Here is a 22722-nt window from a genome sequence, read left to right on the forward strand (position 1 = left end):
AGTTTCTATGATCTGGATAATTTGTACGTTTTCTACTTAATTTTTTTAACTCGAAAGTTTCGATGTATTTTTGTTACGCGTTTGGTCTTTACCTGACCTAAAAAAACGATTATATTGCACTTCTTTATTTCGTTTTGAACCAAGTTATTTATTGTTTATTATTTACTTAACAAAGATCAAATATACAACCACATCCAACTAACCACCAAATCTTATAAATTTATTAGATGCATCAATAAGAGTGAGACCATTTTCCTCTTTTCTCATATCGTTCCTCTCTTTATACTTTGCCAGAAACACTCTAGACCTCATCTTTTTCGTCTTTTTGTCTCTGACAACCTTTGACGCCCCTAATTCACACCCTTCGATATAACTCTTTTCCCTTTCTTCTAAATCAAGAACCCTAAACTAAAACATGTTGTAAAAGTCCCTTGTCAGAAACCTTTGATTTTCAGCCCACAACCTCTTACCTGTCGGAAACCACGGAAACCACTGGTCTTGTCAGCAAACATGCAACATCATATCAAAATCAAATCTGGAATTATAAGACTGCTCATACCCTTATTTAAAAGATTTCCAAAGCACATGTTCTATATCCATATGAATTTAAAATCAAACCTGCAACATCCAATCAAGCCTAAATACTATACCAATGTTATCTTCAAATTAAACCTTCAAATTGGAAAGTTAGATTGTTGGTAAATATACAACATCAAATCATCATTATATGAGAGGATCGAGATCATCCTTAATAAGATCTCGAATCTTTCCCTTACTATCGAACGTAGATATTAAGATTTCAAGACCAGATAAAGAACATGAGAGAATCAATCCAAAAACCAATCGACCTTAGGAGAATTTATTTGTGATGTCTCATGTTTGGAACGAATGAAGTATCTTTATCGCTTCGATTACGATATCACAGATCGAAAAAGGTGCTATGATGGAGAAGATAGGGATTGATGGGTTTTCTAGGTTACCAAATAAAATTAATCAAACATGATTTGTACAACATAGTTTCACATAAACAGTTATGGGTACATGCAAACTAGAAATTGTCTTGTTTTTCTCATAATAGCAACATACTTTAGAAAACTAAATAACCCTAATTAATATTGAAAATTATAAAGTTTAAGTTACATACCTTTTGCTATTATCGAAAAATAGCAACCAACTTTGATGAACCTGTCCTTTAGAATGCTAGCCCAATAATGTGGAAGTCTCTAATTTGTCACATCCAAACCCTAGGAAAACATAGGATCGAACGTTATTTTGTACATACAATTGAAATATTGTTTTACCAAATAAAAATGAATAGATAAGACATAGCAGATAACAACATCCATAAATAAAACACATGTTTGTTTCATTACTGATAAAATAGAGTACATAACTTTTGGAAAATTTTGATGGGTTTTATGTACTCTAACATTCCTATGGTGCACATACAACCCTAATATTTTGGATCTAAGTTTTCTCTAATTATACATGCAACATTGTTTTTCCAAAGCATAAAGCCTAAACTAGCATGCAAGGTAACATTTAAATCATAAAATGGTTAGAAGAGTACCTTGTGTAGTAGCTTGCTTGTCTTTGACCTTTAGGAGCCTAGCACCTCAAGTGTGATGCCTCAAATGTCTTATAACAAACCAAGAACAAGAGAATGGACTTGAGAGCTCAAAATCAGCTAGCAACAACTAATGTGGACTTGTGTAACCGATTTTAGGTGTTAGGGTCTTCTTTTATAGCTTAAGATCACAACCATGCAAACCCTAATGACTCTTCATATTACATAAGCCTTTTGGGCTAAACCTTTCATGGACTTCCATGTAAGTTTAGTCCAACCCTAGTCAATATGAGTCATGAGTCCAACTAGAAGAATTACTGATTTACCTAATCAGTCCCTTTAACTTTAATTAGTTTCTTTTGATCACTAAATTAATACCAAATTAATTATTGATCAATACTAATTAAATAATGTGATTCCTCAATTAATATATTATACTTATAATATATTAATAAACCACAATAACCTCTTTCTCAAGTATCCATCCTATCAAATCGTTCCAGAGTGTTACAACCCAAATGGACCTTGCTATCATCGAGTCAAGTACATACCAATTATAGTTATGGGCGTAGACGCCTAATCCAACAGTCTCCCACTTGGATAAGTCTAATAACTATAATTGTCAATGCAGCTTCAGAACCTAAGTAGCAATCGTAGCTCTCTAAAAGCCAATGTCGAATCCTGACGCGCCATTTACATAAGGGATCATATAATCCTCTGTTCTTCAAGATATCATGAGGACAAATACATGGAACATAGTCATACTTATTGCCCAGCAGTTTGTTTCCCGATTTCTGATTCGTCTGACATAGAACTTAATTGAACACATCAATTTAGTCCTGACCGGGCCCGACACATAAGTCAAAACAAAATCATCGAGGGGCCCAAGATATCGCTTTTAATCCTATTAGGAGAAAAGGAACAGATAAACTTCGACTTATATGCTTGCACTGACTATTAGTTAAATCATACACAACAACACGTTTTATAACATCGAGTTACTGATGCGTTTTCGCACTGTCAATGTACAACCAACTAATAATTGCCAACTCATATATCTTGGTTTGAAGATTATACGATATTATCATCTCACCATCACTCGTGATAAATTCCATGAAGTGATTCATGTGAGTGTGGGTTGATCCAATACTCAAATCTTTTTTCAAGAGTACGCATGAATGTTGTAGCAAACCTTTGCAATGTCTAACTCCTTAGACAATCTTACAAACCCCATTCATGACAGTCTACTTACATAACCTACTTCCAAAGTATCATCGACTGTGGATAGTTTGAATATTCTTATTATTTTGGAAGTCAAAACATGCCAAATGAAACAATAGTAAATAACTGATACAAGACAGTAACTTTACTTATAAATAAAACTCCTTTTATTTAATCATAAAATGTCAATTACATTTAGCTATTACAAGTTTCTAAATATCTATCTAATCATTAAAACTAATATCGTCCTTCAGCCCAATACACCTTGCATGCAGCAAGTGCTTTTCGCTGCCGAGTCCCTTTGTAAGGGGATCTGCTGGGTTCTTCTCTGACGATATCCTCTTCACTACGAGTAGTCATTCTTCTACTTGATGTCTTATAAAGTGATATTTTCTGTCGATGTGCTTGGATCTGCCATGATCCCTTGGTTCCTTACCTAAGGCAACTGCACTTTCATTGTCACAGAAGATATTCATTGGCTCATTTACAGTTGGTACAACTCCAAGGTCTCGAATGAAGTTCTTCAGCCATATTGCCTCCTCTGCTAATTCACTTGCTGCTATGCTTGCACTGACTATTAGTTAAATCAGACTGGTTAAGGTCTCAAGGGTATTCTTCCGGATTCCGGGAGTTGGGAAATCGTTCGGATTGGCTAGTAGTTGGGAAATCGTTGGGATTGGCTAGTTTTGGTAAGCACATGTCATAGGAAGTTCATGCTATATGAGGTTTGATGGGTTGGGAATCCATCAGACTTATGGGATGAAAGAGCTTCGTCGAACCCAAGTGGAGGAGAATCGCTCAGAATTTTCGGGAGTTGGATCGGGTGTGGAATTAGGGCAAGTTTCGCATCCTGGTCAGGAATAGTGACGACCCAAGTGGCCGTTTAGATTAAGGTTTTGTAAGCGGGTGTTCAGGGAACTCCCAACAGCTGGTCGGCATCTTCTTGTTATGCATAGCAGGTTTGTGGATGGATCCAGATCGAGGGTCGTGTTAGAGCCTCGCTGCCTGTTCTTGTCTGATGAGGGTTTCAGAATTCAAAGTATGACCCGAATGCTTGGTTGGATGTGGGTTTCGACTCAGGTGCGTGGGGTTGTGATGGTTAAGGTGTGGTAACGCCATGGGTAGTAACCATGGTCGATTTGAAGTGTCGTAAGACTGCGATGGGATTGTAGCATTCACCAAACTAAAGTAGAAGAACGTTGGCAATGGTCATAAGTGTAAACGGGAAATCAGTTGTGCCCTTGGCACGCCGGCCAGGACTACCGATGAGTATTTCTTTGTTTTGGGTTAAGGACCATTGGGGTCCTTAGCGGAGTCGGGCCCGTATAGCTCTAGGCGGGTGGGACCCATGAGCGAGGTAGCTCCGTGGTATAGTTGGGTGGGACCCGTGGGCGAGGCCCGTGTAATTTTGGCAATACAGGTGGGACCTGGTCGAGACCGTTGGGTCAAGGATTTGGATCTTGAATTGCAGAATCCGGTGGGCGGTCAGTGTGTGACGCAGAGAGGTTTATAGGCTGGGTAGCCTTGTTATTTGGACTCTTGGGAACCTGGTGGTTGGACTAGGTGCGCGATTGGTAGTATCAGCGTTAGTTTGGGAACCTTTATATCTCGGCCTAGCAAGGGTAGTCGTTATCAAAAGGTCTTGGGTGAAATGCAAGTGCAGATTTATGGATCTCGGGTTATGAGATGAGTATCGGGTTGGTTTTGGGTAAGATCTCGAGTCGCGTATCGCAAGTGTTTTGTGCAGAATTTTCGTTTCCGTGGGTTGAGGATCGGGGTATCTATATGCCGAGGGCATCGATCGAAGGGTTCAAGGGTAATGAATGGATTCAGTTTTGATGATAGATCAAGCTCTTGTGATTGTGACTTGGAATGGTTCTATTGGTAAAGGGCATCAAGGTAAGTCAAGGCGGTATTATTGATTTGGAACTCGAGTGTGGAGTAGCTTGTTATTCGGAGGAGATGTTAGGTCACTTGCATATGGGTTTAGATAATCTCAGAGTAAATGACTTGATCCTGTTGCGTAGCTCTCGTCTGAGTCTAACCATTGCAGGGATGAGTCTCCTACTCGAAGGATTATCTGAGCCTTAGTCAAGTAAGAGTTCTGCAGGGATAATTGGTCAGTGATTCTGTTTCTAATGGGAACCTCAAATATCAGAAGCTGAGTAGTCAGTTGGGAAATTAATGGGATGGATTCAGCATTGGTTCAGTATGGGCGGTTTGTCATGGAGTCAGACCCTCTTGAGACTTCAGATTTCAGGTTGAGCAGTTGTGGTTAATTCGCAAGGAATTATTGTCGAATAGTGAAGGGATTCATTCATATGCGGGTTGGAGAGCCCTGCGAGGGATGGTTTCGGTTGCTGTGGGAAGGCTCTGGTATGCTCAGGGTTGTGACCTTGTTGCTCAGGTTGTTGGCTTGCTGGGATTGGTAAGGATTCATTTCAAGGACAAAATCTAATTTTAGTGGGGGAGAATTGTAACATTCTGTTTGAAATTAAATAAATAAAAATTAAATAAAATAAATAAATAAATAGTAAGCCCCAAAACCCCAAGATGTAATTTATATATTTATTTTATTTTAGCTCTAAATCCGTAATAATTTATCAGTGTTAGTCACAATGAGTTAAATGTTATAATTTATGGAAATTGGGGATTACTTGGTAATATTTGGACCTGTAATGAAAAGATTTTTGGAGAGCAGGGGGCTGTTTTGTAACTTTGGACCTAAGCTGAATAAATCTAGGAGGGAGGGACTAAAGCGTCTAAATGGAATGATTGTTTGAAAAGTCACGAAACTTAAGCCATGCATTCCCCTCCTCCTTCGTTCCTTCTATACGACACCCCAAACCCTAACCCTAAGATACCAGCCGCCACCTTATCACTCCACATCCCCAACCGCCGCCAACTTGTTGTTGTGAACAATCGATGCCACCACCTCCGTTCCTTGCTGCACCGAACCGCCGAGCATCGCGATTGCCTTCCCTTCCGGCAAGAACGAGTGGCGACCGTGAGTGCGTCCGCTGCCACCATTCCTCCATTGTCTTCTTCTTCTTTCTGTCGCCATCCACAGTCGCAACACAGTCGTTGTCGGTGCTGCTCTGACTTCCCTTCACCATATTTCTATCCGGTATTCGTCGCCGCCGCTGTAGCTATTTCATTCTGCCGTTCTTTTCGTCGCCCCTCCGTCGCCGCCCTCATCTAAGACCGTTGTAGCTATTAGGGAGTGATGTTGTAGGAGCAATCTTTGGCCGGAAAATCAATGAAAATCCCTACCACCACCGTGAGTGGTGGCTACCATCGTGAACTGCCGTCGACCACCACCGCCTGATGTGGCAGTGGGTGGTGCCCGGCCTAGTGAAACCCTAATCATCCTAAAAACTTAACCTTGGACCTAATTAGTATGTCTTTGGGTTGGAAACCCTAATTACGGTTAAGAAACCGTAATCTTGGAGACTTTTGTTTGGGACTTTCCGGGACCCACGTTTTGGACCGTCGGATTGGAGCTATGAATTATGTTCGACCACATTGTATCATTGGCCTGGTAGAGTCCTTAATGGGTTAAGTCCTTAATGGGTTATGTGATCTTACTTAACCCTAATCGTCATTTTATGTAAAAACGCTAATTTTGTTTGGGCTTCGAGTAGGGCCTTTCTTTTGGGCTTAGGTGTTTGGGTTCTTGTTGGGGCATCTGAGAACAAGTGTATGGACTAGGATATTTGGATGGGCTATAGGGTAAGGCCCATGTAAGGGGGTTGGGCCCAATTTGGAAAATTAGGCTATATACTGGGCCTTGGTTGATTGTTTGGCTTTTGGGCTTTCAGAGTGTGAGTTTGGGCCTTAGGCTTGGATCAAGCTAGGTTGGGGGTAAAAAGGTCTTTTTACCCCAAGTATGGATTTATGGTTATGCATTGGACCCAAATTATTAATTGGGTGTTGTTTTGATGTTGACAGTTCGGGGATCTGTCAGCCATCAGCTAGAGTTTTATCCGCGGGACTTCAGCAGTGCGAGGTGAGTTTCCTCATTGGGTTTAGCGGGTCGAAGGAACCAATGCCGGCTCATGTTTATGTTATGTTAGTATGTTAGCTGTCTTCGTGACTCTTGCATGTGTATGTGTTTATATGCTTTCCGGGCTAAGGTCCGATGCCAGGCGGGGCCCGATGACTGTTTGTATGCTATGAATCTATGTTGCATGTGTCTGTGTTTATTGATATATGTTATATGCATGCTGGACGGGGCCCAACTTACTACCGAGCTCAGCTCGATGACTGGACGAGGCCTATTATATGTTTTGTTATGTAAGGTATGTGGTATCTTAGGGAACTCACTAAGCTTTGTGCTTACGGTTTTCAGTTTATGTTTCACCTACTTCGATTTTCAGAAGGAAGAGCTCGGGGTGACTGCATGACACACACACTTATTGTTCCGCATTTGGCTTGTTTTGGGGTTTATACTCTGATTATAATGTATCGGTTTTATTTAAAACAAGCAATTGATGATCCTTCTTCTATAAATAAAACAAAATTTTATGTCAATATTTTTGGGGACGTTACAATTTCTTCTTGGTTGCAGGTTTGGAAGTTTTCGACGCCATTGTTGCAGTTGAGAATAGCTTCAAGAATAAAGAGTACAAAGGAAATGTTCTAAGGAAGACGATAGCCAAAGTGAAAAGTGGGAACAGTTAGGTTTCAAAATCCTTTTATATGTGGGAATTTTCGGGTCGAGTCGAAGAATGGAATGATGACACCCGAAATTGAAAATGGTTGCATTTAACGCACAAGCTTTAAAGCCTTCCTATGTCACAGTTAAGAACCAAAAGATAGGATGTTTGTTTTTTCAAAAAAGGAAACCGCCGAATCAGTTCAGAGTCACTCAGTACTTTATTAAAATGTGTGCCAAAATTGTGTTTATTGTGAATTAAAAGTATAATCATGAACAAAAGTACCTTTAAGTTGATCATGAGAAAACGTTTCGGATAAGCACTTAAATGATAACCTTACAATTCATTTATTGTTGAGAATCTCGGAATAATGGTTCATCAACTCCTTCAGGTTCTTCATCCCAATCTCGTTCTATTGCAACCGATAGACCTAGGAGGGTTAGTAGACCTCCTAGAAGGTTCACTAACATTGCTAACTCAATAGGTTATGCTTTCTCAGTTTCCTAGGAAATTAAAAATTATCAAGAGCCATCATCCTATACTGAAGTAATTTCTACTTCCGATTCCGACAAGTGGATGACTGCAATGCAAGAAGAAAAAGAATCTCTAGAGAAGAATCAAGCTTGGGAACTTGTTAAATTACCCAAGGAAAAGAAGCCAATTAGATGCAAATGGGTGTACAAGAAAAGGATGATTCCATATTCAAATCCCGACTCGTTGCAAAAGGGTATAGCAAAATACCCGATATAGATTTTACTGATGTGTTTTCTCCCGTTGTCAAGCACAGTTTCATTCGTACTTTATTTAGCTTTATTGCAATGCATGATTTGAAGCTTCAATAACTTGATGTGAATACCTATTTCTTACAAGGTGATTTGGAAGAAAACATTTACAACGAGCAACTCAAAGGTTTTGCTATTCTGAAAAAAGAAGATTTGGTGTGTTGGTTAAAGAAATCACTTTATGGCTTAAAGCAATCACCCTGACAATGGTACAAGAAGTTTTATAACTTCATGATTTCTCAAAACATTAAAAGATCTGATTATGATTCATGTGTTTACCTAAATTTTGGAAAAGGGCCTCCTATCTACTTATTACTCTATGTTGATGATATGTTTATAGATGCAAAAGACAAGTCCACCATCACCAAACTGATAAAGCAACTTAGTCGGGATTTCGAGATGAAAGATTTGGATGATGCAAAGAAGATACTTGGCATGGAAATTTCAAGGGATCGATCCATTGGAAAGTTATACCTAAGCCAAAGCAGCTACATCAACAAAGTTGTAACGCCCGATATTTTAAGGTATTTCTTTAAATTTGGTTATTTAATTATTAGAATTTGGGCCTTCAAGTCATTGGACCTTTTTCCATTTTGGGCTCAAGAGGTGCCGTATGCAGGGCGTACCACCTTATGTACCCTGGTCGTACTAGCGAGAATGGGACGTGGATTCCATGCACGTACGCGCGTCGTACGAGTGGGTACGTGCGACGTACATGTCCAGACCCCAAAACCCTAAGATTTAGGGTTTAAGCACTATTTAAGGAACATTATGTCCCAATGACCTTTTCGACCAGCCTCCCTCTTGTTCCTAAAATCCTCCACAAAACCCTAATCTCTCATTGAGTGTTTGTGAGATCTAAGTGTGCATTTTGGTTTGCTTTTGCTCCTTTTCAAGGAAAAGGTGTTTGGTGCTAGCTTGTGGTTCAAAGGAAGACTTATAGATCCAGACCATTGGCTTCATTTCCAGCTCATTTAAGGTATCAAGTTCATACCTTGGCTCCTTGTTATGCTTTATGGGTTTAGGACTAGATTTGTGCTTATTTTAGGTTTCGAGTCCTCCTTGGGAGTTTGAGCCACTCCAGGAGCTAAGATTGCTAGCTCTTTCCCTTTCTGATTTTATAAGTTTGTAAAAATGGTATCTTGATCCTTGCTTTTGGTCCATTCATGTTCTAGTTGGATTAATATGGGTCTTAATGGGTCAAGATGGTTGTTGGGTCCCATTAAGACATGCAAATACATAAAGGTGCCAACTTTATGCATTAAGAGCTTTATTTTAAGGTTCTTTGAAGTTTGGGTGCAAAGTGCTTAAGTGGTTAAGCCATATCATAAGTTTTGGAATAAGTCAGTTTACGTCCAGCGTAACTGACCGTACGCCCGACGTACCGAGTTGTGGTCGCGATCTGGATTCGTCGAGTACCCCCAATGTACTAAGCGTACGCCCATCGTACAACGCTCAGCGGGGCTTTGGACTTGTTGTGTTTTGGGCTCCTTGAATTTGGGTTTTGGTTTGGGTCAAGCTTTTGGGCCTTGTATTGATCACAAGTCCTGTTTTAGAGATTTGGACTTATTAGTGGGCCTTTTGTGACATCCCCATTTTCACGGCCAGAAAAGACCGATTTTGTTTATGCTTTATAAAAATCAGAGTACTTCTTTTAATAAAAATCTTGCGGAATTTGTTTGCAGAAAAACATGATAAATACGTTATCAAATCATTTCCGAAGAAATGTATTTTTATTCATTTTAAAACATTTGGGATGTCATCGTTAATACAGAAACATAAGCATAAACAGAACTTACATTCATTTACACTAGTGACCTACATCTCTTTTAAATCTCTCAGTGTAATGTAACTTCATATCGACACCTGTGATACAAATAAAGTGAGTGGGTCAGGTTGGGAAACCTGGTGAGTACATAGGGTTTTCAACCCACAATAATATAATTATTATGTTTAAACATCAAACAATCAACCCAATTACCCATCCCCATTATCTTCTTTACTGTTAAGGATCTACCCTAAGAATCAGTTATTCCTCGTTCATTCATTCCTAAAGATCATCCTAAGGAATCAGCATGAAGTCCATCGTTGTCAATGACACAGCTATCAAGCACAGCTGCTAGTTCTATCACTTAGGCGCAACTGCCAGAATTGTGACATTCTATGTGAGGCGCAGCTACCAGTATTGTCCTTCGAGCACAGCTGCTAGGGTTATCTCGTTTATTGACAATATCATTTTCGAGAGTCCACTCGCAATACATGTCAATGGGTGTTTAGAGTACACCGGTGAACACATAGTTCACAACACCTACAGGTTGCGAGCCTGCCAGTGTTCCACTGGACTGTCTAGAATAGTCCGTGGTTGTCATCCATACTCTGCTAGATGACGGGGCCATCATTTGGGAAAGGCTTCTCACATCGTCCACCTCTCACACTCACCTCGTGGTCTATTACACCTCTCAATTCATCATCCAACTCATATTCCATCTATTACATCTACCCATGTTTTACCCAACATATTTTCGTAGATAGATATATATATATATATATATATGTATATATATATATATATATATATATATATATATATATATATATATATATACAGTTTAAATCATTTAAAACATGTATAAAATCGTTCATCCAGCATAGATAGCAAGTATACAGATAATATGCACACATAACACGTAATTTATATAAAATACTTCATATCTATGTGTAAGATGAAAGTAACTATGCACTCACCTGAAAAGGTGGTGATTCTGCCTTCGAACAACGCTTCGTTATCTCAAAACAATTATCCCTCGATAAAACCTAGTATCAATATCACTAGGGTTTAGTCTAACGTTAACCGCGACTAATTAATAGTCTAGCTATTATTACTATTATATAAGCGTTAAACGATACTTATATAACCCATAATAATAGCCCAAGTACTTATTATAAGGTCCTAATAACATTACTATATTAAAACATAAGCTATACTAAAGATAGGTTAGGCGTAGCTCACTTACAGCGCGTTTTTCTCAAAACCGGGCTTCGCTGGAGCAGCGTTTCCGAGCCGAAAGGCTCCTTTCTCGGGACTCTGGGAGCCTCGGGGCTTCCTTCGGATGCTAGGGGGGTTTACCTAGACTTTAGGGGGGCTTAGGGAGCTTAGAGAGAGAGAGAGTGTAGAGAGAGAAAGAGAAGTTAGAGGGTGTGAAAAATGAGGGTGCCCCGACTCCCTTTTTATAGGCTGGAAATGCCAAAAACTCGTCAAGTTGGCCTCCAACTCGTCGAGTTACAGGCCAGGTGTCACCATCTGGTGGCTAGCCTTGGGGAGGAAGCAATGGCCAGGATTGCGCCATGTCACCCGATTTCGCACAGCAGCCTCCCGACTTAGAAAAATCATAACTCTCGCATACGAGCTCTGTTTTTGACGTTCTTTTTTTCCACGTGTAGGTAAAAACAAGATCTACAACTTTCATTTAGACTCCGTAGGTTAATTCTTGACCAATCTTAAATTTAACAGTAGGAGGGGATTAGACTATTAAATGACCACGAAGAATTCGTAACTCCTTCATACGGACTCCGTTTTCGTCTGTCTTTTTACCGTTGAGTTCCTATTAATGAGATATTCAACTCTCATTAAGGTTGCATAAGCTTAAAACCGCTCGAACTAAAATTCGAGTTTCGGGCCGTGCACTGCTATGCCAAATCTTAGAAAAATCATAACTTCCTCATACGAAGTCAGATTTGGGCGTTCTTTTTTTGTATGTTCTCGGTTTAACATATACTACAACTTTTGTTTAGATCACTAAGGCTAAAAAGTCGCTCTATTGTAAATTCACTATTTACGCTTCCCGGTGCCGTGCCGGTTTTGCCGTAAAACTTTGACGGGTCATAACTTCTTCGTTATAACTCGGATTTCGGCGTTCTTTATATGTACGGAAACCTTGAGGCATATTCTACAAATTGGTTAAGATTATTTATTCTAAATAATATTTTGTCAAAAAGTCGTTTTCGACCCCTATTATCTCTAAATTGACTAGCCCGGATCTACGGGCGTTACAATTATCTCCCCCTTAGGATGATTACGTCCCAACATCATCAACGAAACAGGGCTCACATGGTGACTCCATATGTTATCTCTTCAACCTAAGTCATAACTTTGATGTTTCTTCGAACGAGTATCTAACTCTTAGACTCCTTGACTACAGGCGGTGCTCTATCTTGCATCCGCTCTCTATCTTATGTTAGACTTCCAATCATGATCTTCATGTCACGATCTCGATCTTTATTGGAGACTACTTATTTAACAAACTTGAGATAAGTTTCTTCCTTCGATTATCATAATAGACCGATAGGTCATGCCTCTTATCGTATGTTGCAATGCTTAGACTCAAGTCTTTTAGAGTCAAATTCCCGAACAGACTATACCTTCCTTCATGTTCTTATCACATCTTAAAAGGTAGCATTTCTAGCTACAAGCAACTGTCGTGATACATGTACTGATCGCTTTGATTATCTTTCATTTCAATCTTCCGGCTTAAGTCAGATGCTACATCGAACTTGGTTCTCTGAACCTCGTAACATACTCATCATAGTCGGACTCGATTTGATATGAACACTAGGGTCGGAATAACAATCATCTTCTTAGTCATTACCGAAACAATGGTAATGACATACCTGAACAAAACGGAATCAACTACTAGCTTCTCGGTAACCTTGTGACTTTCCCTGATCCAAGTGTGAGTCTTGTGCTTCCGGTAGTATATGCATCTACTACCTTTCACACCTACTCATACTCGTCCCAAGTATTGTCTCGCAGTCCCCAAGTCACCATACAAGAAAATCACATAACAGTTTAACACACCAGATAACAAAACGAAGGCTTTATTATTTCTTGAAACTATTACATAGGTGTTCGAGTTCACCCTATACTATGCTTCTAATAGGCTACGCCACATAGTACTATGACTACTTCGTGACTTGCTCCTCGGATATCTGTCCTCACTCCTGATTCCTTGTATTGTTAGATGCTTCGTTAAGGATGCTTCTTGGCTTCGGAGGTGCATCCCCTCTTACTGCTTCATTTTTCTTCGGACAGTCCCTAGATAAATGCCCTTATTTGTTACATCCGTAGCACACCCTCTTTTTGGATGTGCACTTGCTGGCGTAATGCCCTTTCTTTCCACATTTGTAGCAAGTCACTTCCTCGTCGTATCTCTCATAGTGCTTCAGCGGTACTTTTGGCATTGTAGCCCTTATCGGACAATCCTGCTTGAAGTGTCCCTTTCCACTACACTTAAGGCAAACTTCCTCCTTGGTTGAGCACTTGGGGGCATAGTGACCAATATTCCCGCATTTGAAGCAGGTCACTTCCTTATGGCATCCCCCGTTGTGTTTCCTTCCATACTTGTTACACCATTTTGCTTTACCTCTTCCTCCTCCAGACTGTGAGAACATGTTGTTCCTGTTGGACCTTGCAGTTCCCTCAAATTTCCTCCTTTTGCCAACCTCTACCCAGATGGCTGCCTCAAGAGTAGGTGTCTGGCGTACTGGCATAGTAAGTTCGTCCTTACTTTGTTGAAGTAATCGTCTTGTCTCTTCCATCTGACGATCCAACATCATCTGCACCATTGCTTGTACCCCTGCCATCGTGATCGTCTTGGGTGCAGCTGCTACATCTGGCACACGCTCAATCACTTGTGGTTCGGTCTGCGGGTTACCGCTTCTAAATCCGCTTCGAGTGCTCATCATGTCAATCTATACACCAAGTCGGATGTTTGGCGTGCAGTGACGAGAATTAAGATAGAGAAGATTTTATTTACGATCGACGTGTAAATCTCCTTATTACTCCGAAAAGTTACATGCCAGTTCTAATACCGTAATTAAACATTTAGAAGTCTGAACACGTAAAGTTTCCAGACCCGCTCGGCAATAGACCATAGATCCGATCATACATTTAGCATCATAAAGCATCATAAATCATTAACACATATAAGCATGTTAGGCATTTTCCCTAAATTAGCTAGTGCTTGTGTCTATTCAGGTGTATTACCTAAATTTTATTAGACACGCTCCTCACAATCATCGCTTAGCATTCTAAGTTTAAGTCTAGAAATCCTACAAATTCCTAGTTCGCTTAAACTAATGCTCTGATACCAACTGTGACATCCCCATTTTCACGGCCAGAAAAGACCGATTTTGTTTATGCTTTATAAAAATCAGAGTACTTCTTTTAATAAAAATCTTGCGAAATTTGTTCGCAGAAAAACATGATAAATACGTTATCAAAGCATTTCCGAAGAAATGTATTTTTATTCATTTTAAAACATTTGGGATGTCATCGTTAATACAGAAACATAAGCATAAACAGAACTTACATTCATTTACACTAGTGATCTACATCTCTTTTAAATCTCTCAGTGTAATGTAACTTCATATCGACACCTGTGATACAAATAAACTGAGTGGGTCAGGTTGGGAAACCTGGTGAGTACATAGGGTTTTCAACCCACAATAATATAATTATTATGTTTAAACATCAAACAATCAACCCAATTACCCATCCCCATTATCTTCTTTACTGTTAAGGATCTACCCTAAGAATCAATTATTCCTCGTTCATTCATTCCTAAGGATCATCCTAAGGAATCGGCACGAAGTCCATAGTTGTCAATGACACAGCTGTCAAGCACAGCTGCTAGTTCTATCACTTAGGCGCAGCTGCCAGAATTGTGACATTCTATGTGAGGCGCAGCTACCAGTATTGTTCTTCGAGCACAGCTGCTAGGGTTATCTCGTTTATTGACAGTATCGTTTTCGAGAGTCCACTCGCAATACATGTCAATGGGTTTTTAGAGTACACCGGTGAACACATCGTTCACAACACCTACAGGTTGCGAGCCTGCCAGTGTTCCACTGGACTGTCTAGAATAGTCTGTGGTTGTCATCCATACTCTGCTAGATGACGGGGCCATCATTTGGGAAAGGCTTCTCACATCGTCCACCTCTCACACTCACCTAGTGGTCTATAACACCTCTCAATTCATCATCCAACTCATATTCCATCTATTACATCTACCCATGTTTTACCCAACATATTCTCGTAGATATATATATATATATATATATATATATATATATATATATATATACACACAGTTTAAATCATTTAAAACATGTATAAAATCGTTCATCCAGCATAGATAGCAAGTATACAGATAATATGCACACATAGCACGTAACTTATATAAAATACTTCATATCTATTTGTAAGATGAAAGTAACTATGCACTCACCTGAAAAGGTGGTGATTCTGCCTTTGAACATCGCTTCGTTATCTCAAAACAATTATCCCTCGATAAAACCTAGTATCAATATCACTAGGGTTTAGTCTAACGTTAACCGCGACTAATTAATAGTCTAGCTATTATCACTATTATATAAGCGTTAAAAGATACTTATATAACCCATAATAATAGCCCACGTACTTATTATAAGGTCCTAATAACATTACTATATTAAAACATAAGCTATACTAAAGATAGGTTAGGCGTAGCTCACTTACAACGCGTTTTTCTCAAAACCGGGCTTCGCTGGAGCAGCGTTTCCGAGCCGAAAGGCTCTTTTCTCGAGACTCCGGGAGCCTCGGGGCTTCCTTCGGATGCTAGGGGGTTTACCTAGACTTTAGGGGGGCTTAGGGAGCTTAGAGAGAGAGTGTAGAGAGAGAAAGAGAAGTTGGAAGGTGTGAAAAATGAGGGTGCCCCGACTCCCTTTTTATAGGCTGGAAATGCCAAAAACTCGTCGAGTTGGCCTCCAACTCGTCGAGTTCCAGGCCAGGTGTCACCATCTGGTGGCTAGCCTTGGGGAGGAAGCAATGGCCAGGATTGCGCCACGTCACCCGATTTCGCACAGCAGCCTCCCGACTTAGAAAAATCATAACTCTCGCATACGAGTTCTGTTTTTGACGTTATTTTTTTCCACGCGTAGGTAAAAACAATATCTACAACTTTTATTTAGACTCCATCGGCTAATTCTCGACCGATCTTAAATTTAACAGTAGGAGGAGATTAGACTGTTAAATGACCACGAAGAATTCGTAACTCCTTCATACAGACTCCGTTTTCGTCTGTCTTTTTACCGTTGAGTTCCTATTAATGAGATATTCAACTCTCATTAAGGTTGCGTAAGCCAAAAACCGCTCGAACTAAAATTCGAGTTTCGGGCCGTGCACTGCTATGCCAAATCTTAGAAAAATCATAACTTCCTCATACGAAGTCAGATTTGGGCGTTCTTTTTTTGTACGTTCTCGGTTTAACATATACTACAACTTTTGTTTAGATCACTAAGGCTAAAAAGTCGCTCTATTGTAAATTCACTATTTACGCTTCCCGGTGTCGTGCCGGTTTTGCCGTAAAACTTTGACGAGTCATAACTTCTTCGTTATAACTCGGATTTCGGCGTTCTTTATATGTACGGAAACCTTGAGACATATTCTACAACTTGGTTAAGATTATTTATTCTAAATAATCTTTTGTCGAAAAGTCGTTTTCGACCCCTATTATCTCTAAATTGACTAGCCCGGATCTACAGGCGTTACACCTTTGTGGATCTTTTGGTTTTGGGCCTTTTTGGTTTATGGTTTCGGGCCTCAGTCGTGGTTGAAGCTAGGACAAGGGTATAATGGTAATTTTACCCCATGTATGGAGTATGGGCTATAGATTGGACCCCAAGTGTTAAGTGGGTGTTATTTTCTACTGATAGCCCAAGGAGTCGTCAGGGCAGCAACTAGGGATTTCTTTCAGTGAGCTTCAGCATTCGAGGCGAGTTTCCTTATTGGGTTTATCGGGTCTAAGGCACCAATGCCAACCCTTATTGATTATGTTAGGATGCTAGGAGTCTACGTGACCCTCACATGTGTTGTGTGCTGCAACGTATACCGGGCAGGGCTCGATGCCAGGCGAGGCCTGAGGACTGGAACGTATGCTTGTGTTTATGATCATTATATGTGTTAGCATGATTTTTTGATATAAATTGTATGTGTACAGCGAGCGAGGCCCAGTGACAGGCGAGGCCTGAGAATAACAGATTTGTATATCGAGCGAGGCTCGATGCCGGGCGGAGCCGAATGCTGGGCGAGGCCCGATGTCGGGTGGGGGCCTAGTATACGATTTATTATGTATGGTATGGGGTAGTTTGGGGAACTCACAAAGCTCTATTCTTACAATTTTCAGTTTATGTTTCAGGTACTTCCAGTGGCAAGGGGAAGAGCTCGGGGTGACTCCATTGCACACACCACAAGGATTCTGCACTTGATATTTCACTCTGATTTAATGATATTTGATACACTTGTTTCATTTGGGATGTATGGATAATGATTGGAATACTATTTTACTTGATTTAAAAATGAAAATTTTGGACTATATTTTTGGGACGTTTCAAAAGTTCTACATCAATTCAATATATAAAATGCCAAACCGATAAGTACACCGCTTGCCGACCATTTCCGGCTTTCTTCTATACTTTCTCCACAAACAAATGACGAAATTGATCAGATGTCAAAGGTTCCTTATTCAAGTGCAATTGGACAATTAATGTATGCTATGGTTTGTTCCCGGCCAATATATCACATGCTTTGGGTGTTGTAAGTCGTTTTATGGTTAATTCGGGAAAACAACATTGGAAAGCCGTCTAATGGATCTTGTGTTACCTTATAGGTACTTCTAAGTCTTGGAGTTTGGGAAATCAACAATTGGGTTGTGTGGATACGTTGATTCAGATTATGCAGGCGATCTCGACAAAAGAAGATCCCTTACGGGTTATGTTTTTACTATTGGTGTTTGTGCCGTAAGTTGGAAAGCTACACTTCAATCTACCGTTGCTTTGTCTACTACGGAAGCTAAGTACATGGCTATTTCGGAAGCATGCAAAGAGGCTACTTGGCTTAGAGGGTTGTATGATGAGCTATGTGGTGATTTCTCATGCACTACAATTTATTATGACAGTCAAAGTGTGATATGCTTCACAAAGGATTCGATATTCCAAGAGAGAACGAAGCACATTGACATACGATACCATTACATCAGAGATGTCATTGCCCAAGGCGATATCAATGTGACAAAATTTAACATCAAGCACAAGGTGACTGGCATGATGACGAAGCCGGTTCCGACCGCCAAATTTGAACTTTGTTCAAATTCGGTTGGTATTTCAAATTAAGTCCTTAGGGACTTTTGAGCACTATGTTTCTTCATTTATCTCGATGGTTGAATGTTACGTTGCTGAAGATTGGTTCCGTCGCAAGGCGGAGTTTGTTGGATATGCTCCGAACTGTTTTCAACTTGGTGCCCAAGAAATTGACAACTATACTAGTTGTTGTTTTGTTTCCTTGCCCATCAAGTAAAAGAGTTAGATTAGGACTCGTTTAGTTAGTCTTATATATAGGATATCAGATCATCTTTCAGAATCTTCCTTTTCATTTCTGTTCTACACCAACATGAAGCCTTTGTAACCAGCCCTGGCCCCATACATGGGCGAATTGGGCATAGGCCCAGGGCAACAACATTTGAAGGACATAAAATCAGTTTAGCATTCTATAGTGTGTGTGTGTGTGTGTGTGTGTATATATATATATATATATATATATATATATATATATATATATAATTGTAGCCCAAAATCGTTAGCCTAATGTAATACTATGATCTATTTCGGACATGAGAAAGTGAGTAAATGGCATCGAGCCAATCAACTAGCGATGGGCATTAATCCGTTCACCAATTGCGCATAGAAAAACGAAACGTCCATTGGCGCCTTGAAACACGTTGCAGTGATGCTGTTGATTGGAGAAATCGATGCCCCGATGCTTATAATCAGCTGCTCATAAGATCTGATAAATAAAAAGTAAGCGAAAACTAATTTTAATATTTTTCTAATTCTCTCTAAATCCATATTCTGCTTTGAGTGCCTTCGATTTCTTAGTTATCAGTCGATTATGTACCTGATTTCTCTAAGTTTTGGTTTCTAAATCCTCTAATTTATGTGTTTTTCAAGTTTTGATTTGTGATTCTCTAATATGGTCCTATGGTTTAGTTGTAGCCTTTTAGGTTAGGAGATATACAGTCTGAATCCGAGATTTGTGTTTTATTTCTATTATTCTGATTTCTTTTCTTTGTTCTCGTTCTAAGTTCTAATTTCTGATTAATGTTCATGTTCAGTGTAATTTCCGATTTATGTTAATCGACTATTTTTGTTATTGTTTCAAAAATTGGAGCGTTTCTTGTTGGTGTTGCAACACACTTCTGTTCGAAATCTATTTTTAGGTTTGAATTTTTATTTAGCTTTGATTCTTTTTAGAAATATGACTTTGTGGTTCCTTTTTAAACTTTTGTGTTATGTCTCTATTGAACTCCATTATTTTGAGTATTTGGACTTCTAGATGCAACATAAATGGAGATATTTCATTCTTGCTAGTAGATAGTAGTTTTGAAAAAATGAGTTCCTATTTCTGATTGTATCATGCATTTTCCAGATCACTTGACAATTGGAATCTTGAAAGTTGAAACAAAAACATAAACATTGGTCATGATAGAAAACAAAAAGAACAAGAAGAGGCTAATCGTCTAAAAGTGATATTGAATAAATATTTTGTTAGAAAAATGTTGTTTAAATCTTGAGTCTAACTTGACAAATGGTGAAGAATCTCATATTGATGGAATATGTTTATTTATCGAGTTACAAATTTTTACAGAAATGTTGCTTGATGAAGCTAACAAAGGTGAAAGTTCTTGAAAATCTATTCAAATAATGGAGTATGCAAGAAATATTGAGTGATTTTAAGTTTAAAAAGTGATTTTTCACATGATATATATTATTGTAAAATAAAGGATGTTTTTGCTTCAAAAAATATAGGAAGACATTGTTTTAGGCGATTATCAGATTTTGTAGGTTTTGTTTGTATTATTTGTTTGATTATAAAAGGTGGTGCATTTTTTATCGTGTGTGTGTGTGTGTGTGTGTGTGTGTGTGTGTGTGTGTGTGTGTGTGTATATATATATATATATATATATATATATATATATATATATATATATATATATATATATATATAGAAATGATCAAATGAGAACACCTAAAAGGTTGAGAACGCGAGAACAGTTATAGACCAATCAATATGTAAGGTCATATTAGTAATTGTATATTTTAATTAAATTAAAATAAAATAAAATCAATCAAATTCCCTTAAATTTAGGATCAGTTACCAAAAAAGAAGGAAATATTTGATTTTTTATTTTTCTTATTAAGGAAATATAAAAAATATTTTTATCAAAAAAAAAAAAATTTTAAACTAATAAAAATTAATTTTTTTTCTTAAAAAATAAATTTTTTATCCTATTTCACGTTTTTTTTTCGAAAAAATTAATAGAAATCCAACCCCAAATCAATACATTTGTATTCATAACGATTTTTTTTTCAAAAAAAACTAATACTACTACAATCACAAATGAATACATATCAATTTACAAGTAATCCACCTTTCTTTTAATCAACCGAAAACAAAAGGGGTGTAAAAATTATCATTTCTTCATAAAAGAATACCTTTAATCATAAATAAACAGCCCAATTGTCGCAGATACAAAGCCAATGAACCCGATGTCAAATACACCCTCCACAACCAAATCAACAATCCACTGTTCTTCGTTTACATAAGTCGATTTTGACTTTTATGGTTTTGACTATGTAGAACAATCTCAACCATTCCGACTCAGCTTTATCACAGATTGCGAATTAACCGATGTCTTAAGCCCCGAATGTAAAACCCATTTAGCGATTGTGAACCAGTCATCAAATTAATTCCGATCAAAATCAGAATCACTATAAACAACCAAGAATCCGATAATCCCAGCAAAGCGATTCAGTCTTCACATCCAATTGGTTCGTCCATTCATCACCAGACTTCGAGATTAGCATTCAATCAAACACCAAATCGATTCTTCAAAGATCGATTTCACTCACAGATCATCAGAAATTTTCATGTTCGAGATGAATCAAATTAATAATCATGAAATCAAATTGACTATAAGAACAGGAACGAGAAAATTGATGAAAAAATATGATATTGGATTAAAATTAACAAAAATCGATTCATGAGAATTGATATACACACGATGAAGACCATTAACCTCAAAAAAATCATCGATTGTAGATTTAGAACATGAGAATTGATATACACCCATGTGCGTTCGATTTATTCCCTCCGTATCTCGATTTCCTTCAACCAAATTACCTCAAATTGTGTTTCATGCTTTGAATCCACTCCCGTCTCCTCGTCTCAAATCCTCGTCTCTTCTGAGACGCCTCAATGGTCAGGGAAGTTGACGTCGCTGCACCATCTTCGGCGAAGCTTGCGTTGTCGGGGCTAGGGCAGCAGAAGGAGGCGGCGGCGTTGCAGATTGGTGAGAGGTAAATGGATTGTTGAAGATCGAAGACGAAGGAGAAATGAGGTGATCGAAGACTCCATCAATAGTCTTTATCTTCACAGCAGCTTGCAGGTCCGATTAGGGCTACAAAAATCGTTTGATAGGGGAATGAATAGGGAAACGACAATCTTTAATGGAAATAAGAATGAGAATGATAAATTATAAGATTGACCTAAAGTTTCAATTACTGTTATACACTTATGCCATTTTAAAAGTTACATTTTACTACCGATAGTTTTAGAATCAACATAAATTACCCGTTTGATAATAGTCTTAGATTTGAATATTTAAGTGGCCCAGATGTGTTCTCGCGTTCTCAACCTTTTTAGTGTTCTCAACTGATCCTACCTCTATATATATATATATATATATATATATATATATATATATATATATATATATATATATATATATATATATATATATATATATATATATATATATATATCAGATTTTGTAGGTTTTGTTTGTATTATTTGTTTGATTATAAAAGGTGGTACAGTGCATTTTTTTTCGTGTGTGTGTGTATATATATATATATATATATATATATATATATATATATATATATATATATATATATATATGTGTCATGCAATACTTATATAAGGGCATAAAGTTCTTATCTCGTCTTGGGTATTAAAATACAATGGACCGGCCGTGTTTGTAATGCTTCTCAACATTGAGATTAATATAGTGTTCATTCCAAAATGGTTTTTCACCTTTTTGGGTTTTTCACTATAAATCCGGTGGTATTTTGGTTGGTAGTTTATGTTCTTACTCTTACAAATTCGATTAAGGTTACAGTGAATATATTATCGCATTTGCTTATTTGATAATATATGTTTTTGACATCGAATTTCGGTTGAAAAATATCAGAAAGGAATACAATCTACTAGAGTAAATATCCTAGTAGAACTGCAAGCACTAAACTGTAATAATATCCAATAAATTAAAAGTGCAATTAAGCCACCTATTTTTTAGATCAATATATCAAAGTCCATGTTTACACTTCTAGTTGTCTATAT

General features: G+C 38.3%; 1 long non-coding RNA gene across 1 annotated transcript; it reads left to right on the forward strand.

Moving 5' to 3' along the window:
* Positions 1-8635: 8635 nt before the first annotated feature.
* On the forward strand, positions 8636-17525 carry LOC145156355 (uncharacterized). The gene is made up of 3 exons (XR_013736632.1): positions 8636-8752; positions 9126-9207; positions 17462-17525. It is a non-coding gene; the product is annotated as an uncharacterized LOC145156355 (long non-coding RNA).
* The last annotated feature ends 5197 nt before the right edge of the window (positions 17526-22722 follow it).

This window comes from Lactuca virosa, chromosome 2 (assembly GCF_052849685.1).
Source record: "Lactuca virosa cultivar CGN04683 chromosome 2, Lactuca_virosa_CGN04683_v6, whole genome shotgun sequence".
Taxonomy (NCBI): Eukaryota; Viridiplantae; Streptophyta; class Magnoliopsida; order Asterales; family Asteraceae; genus Lactuca; species Lactuca virosa.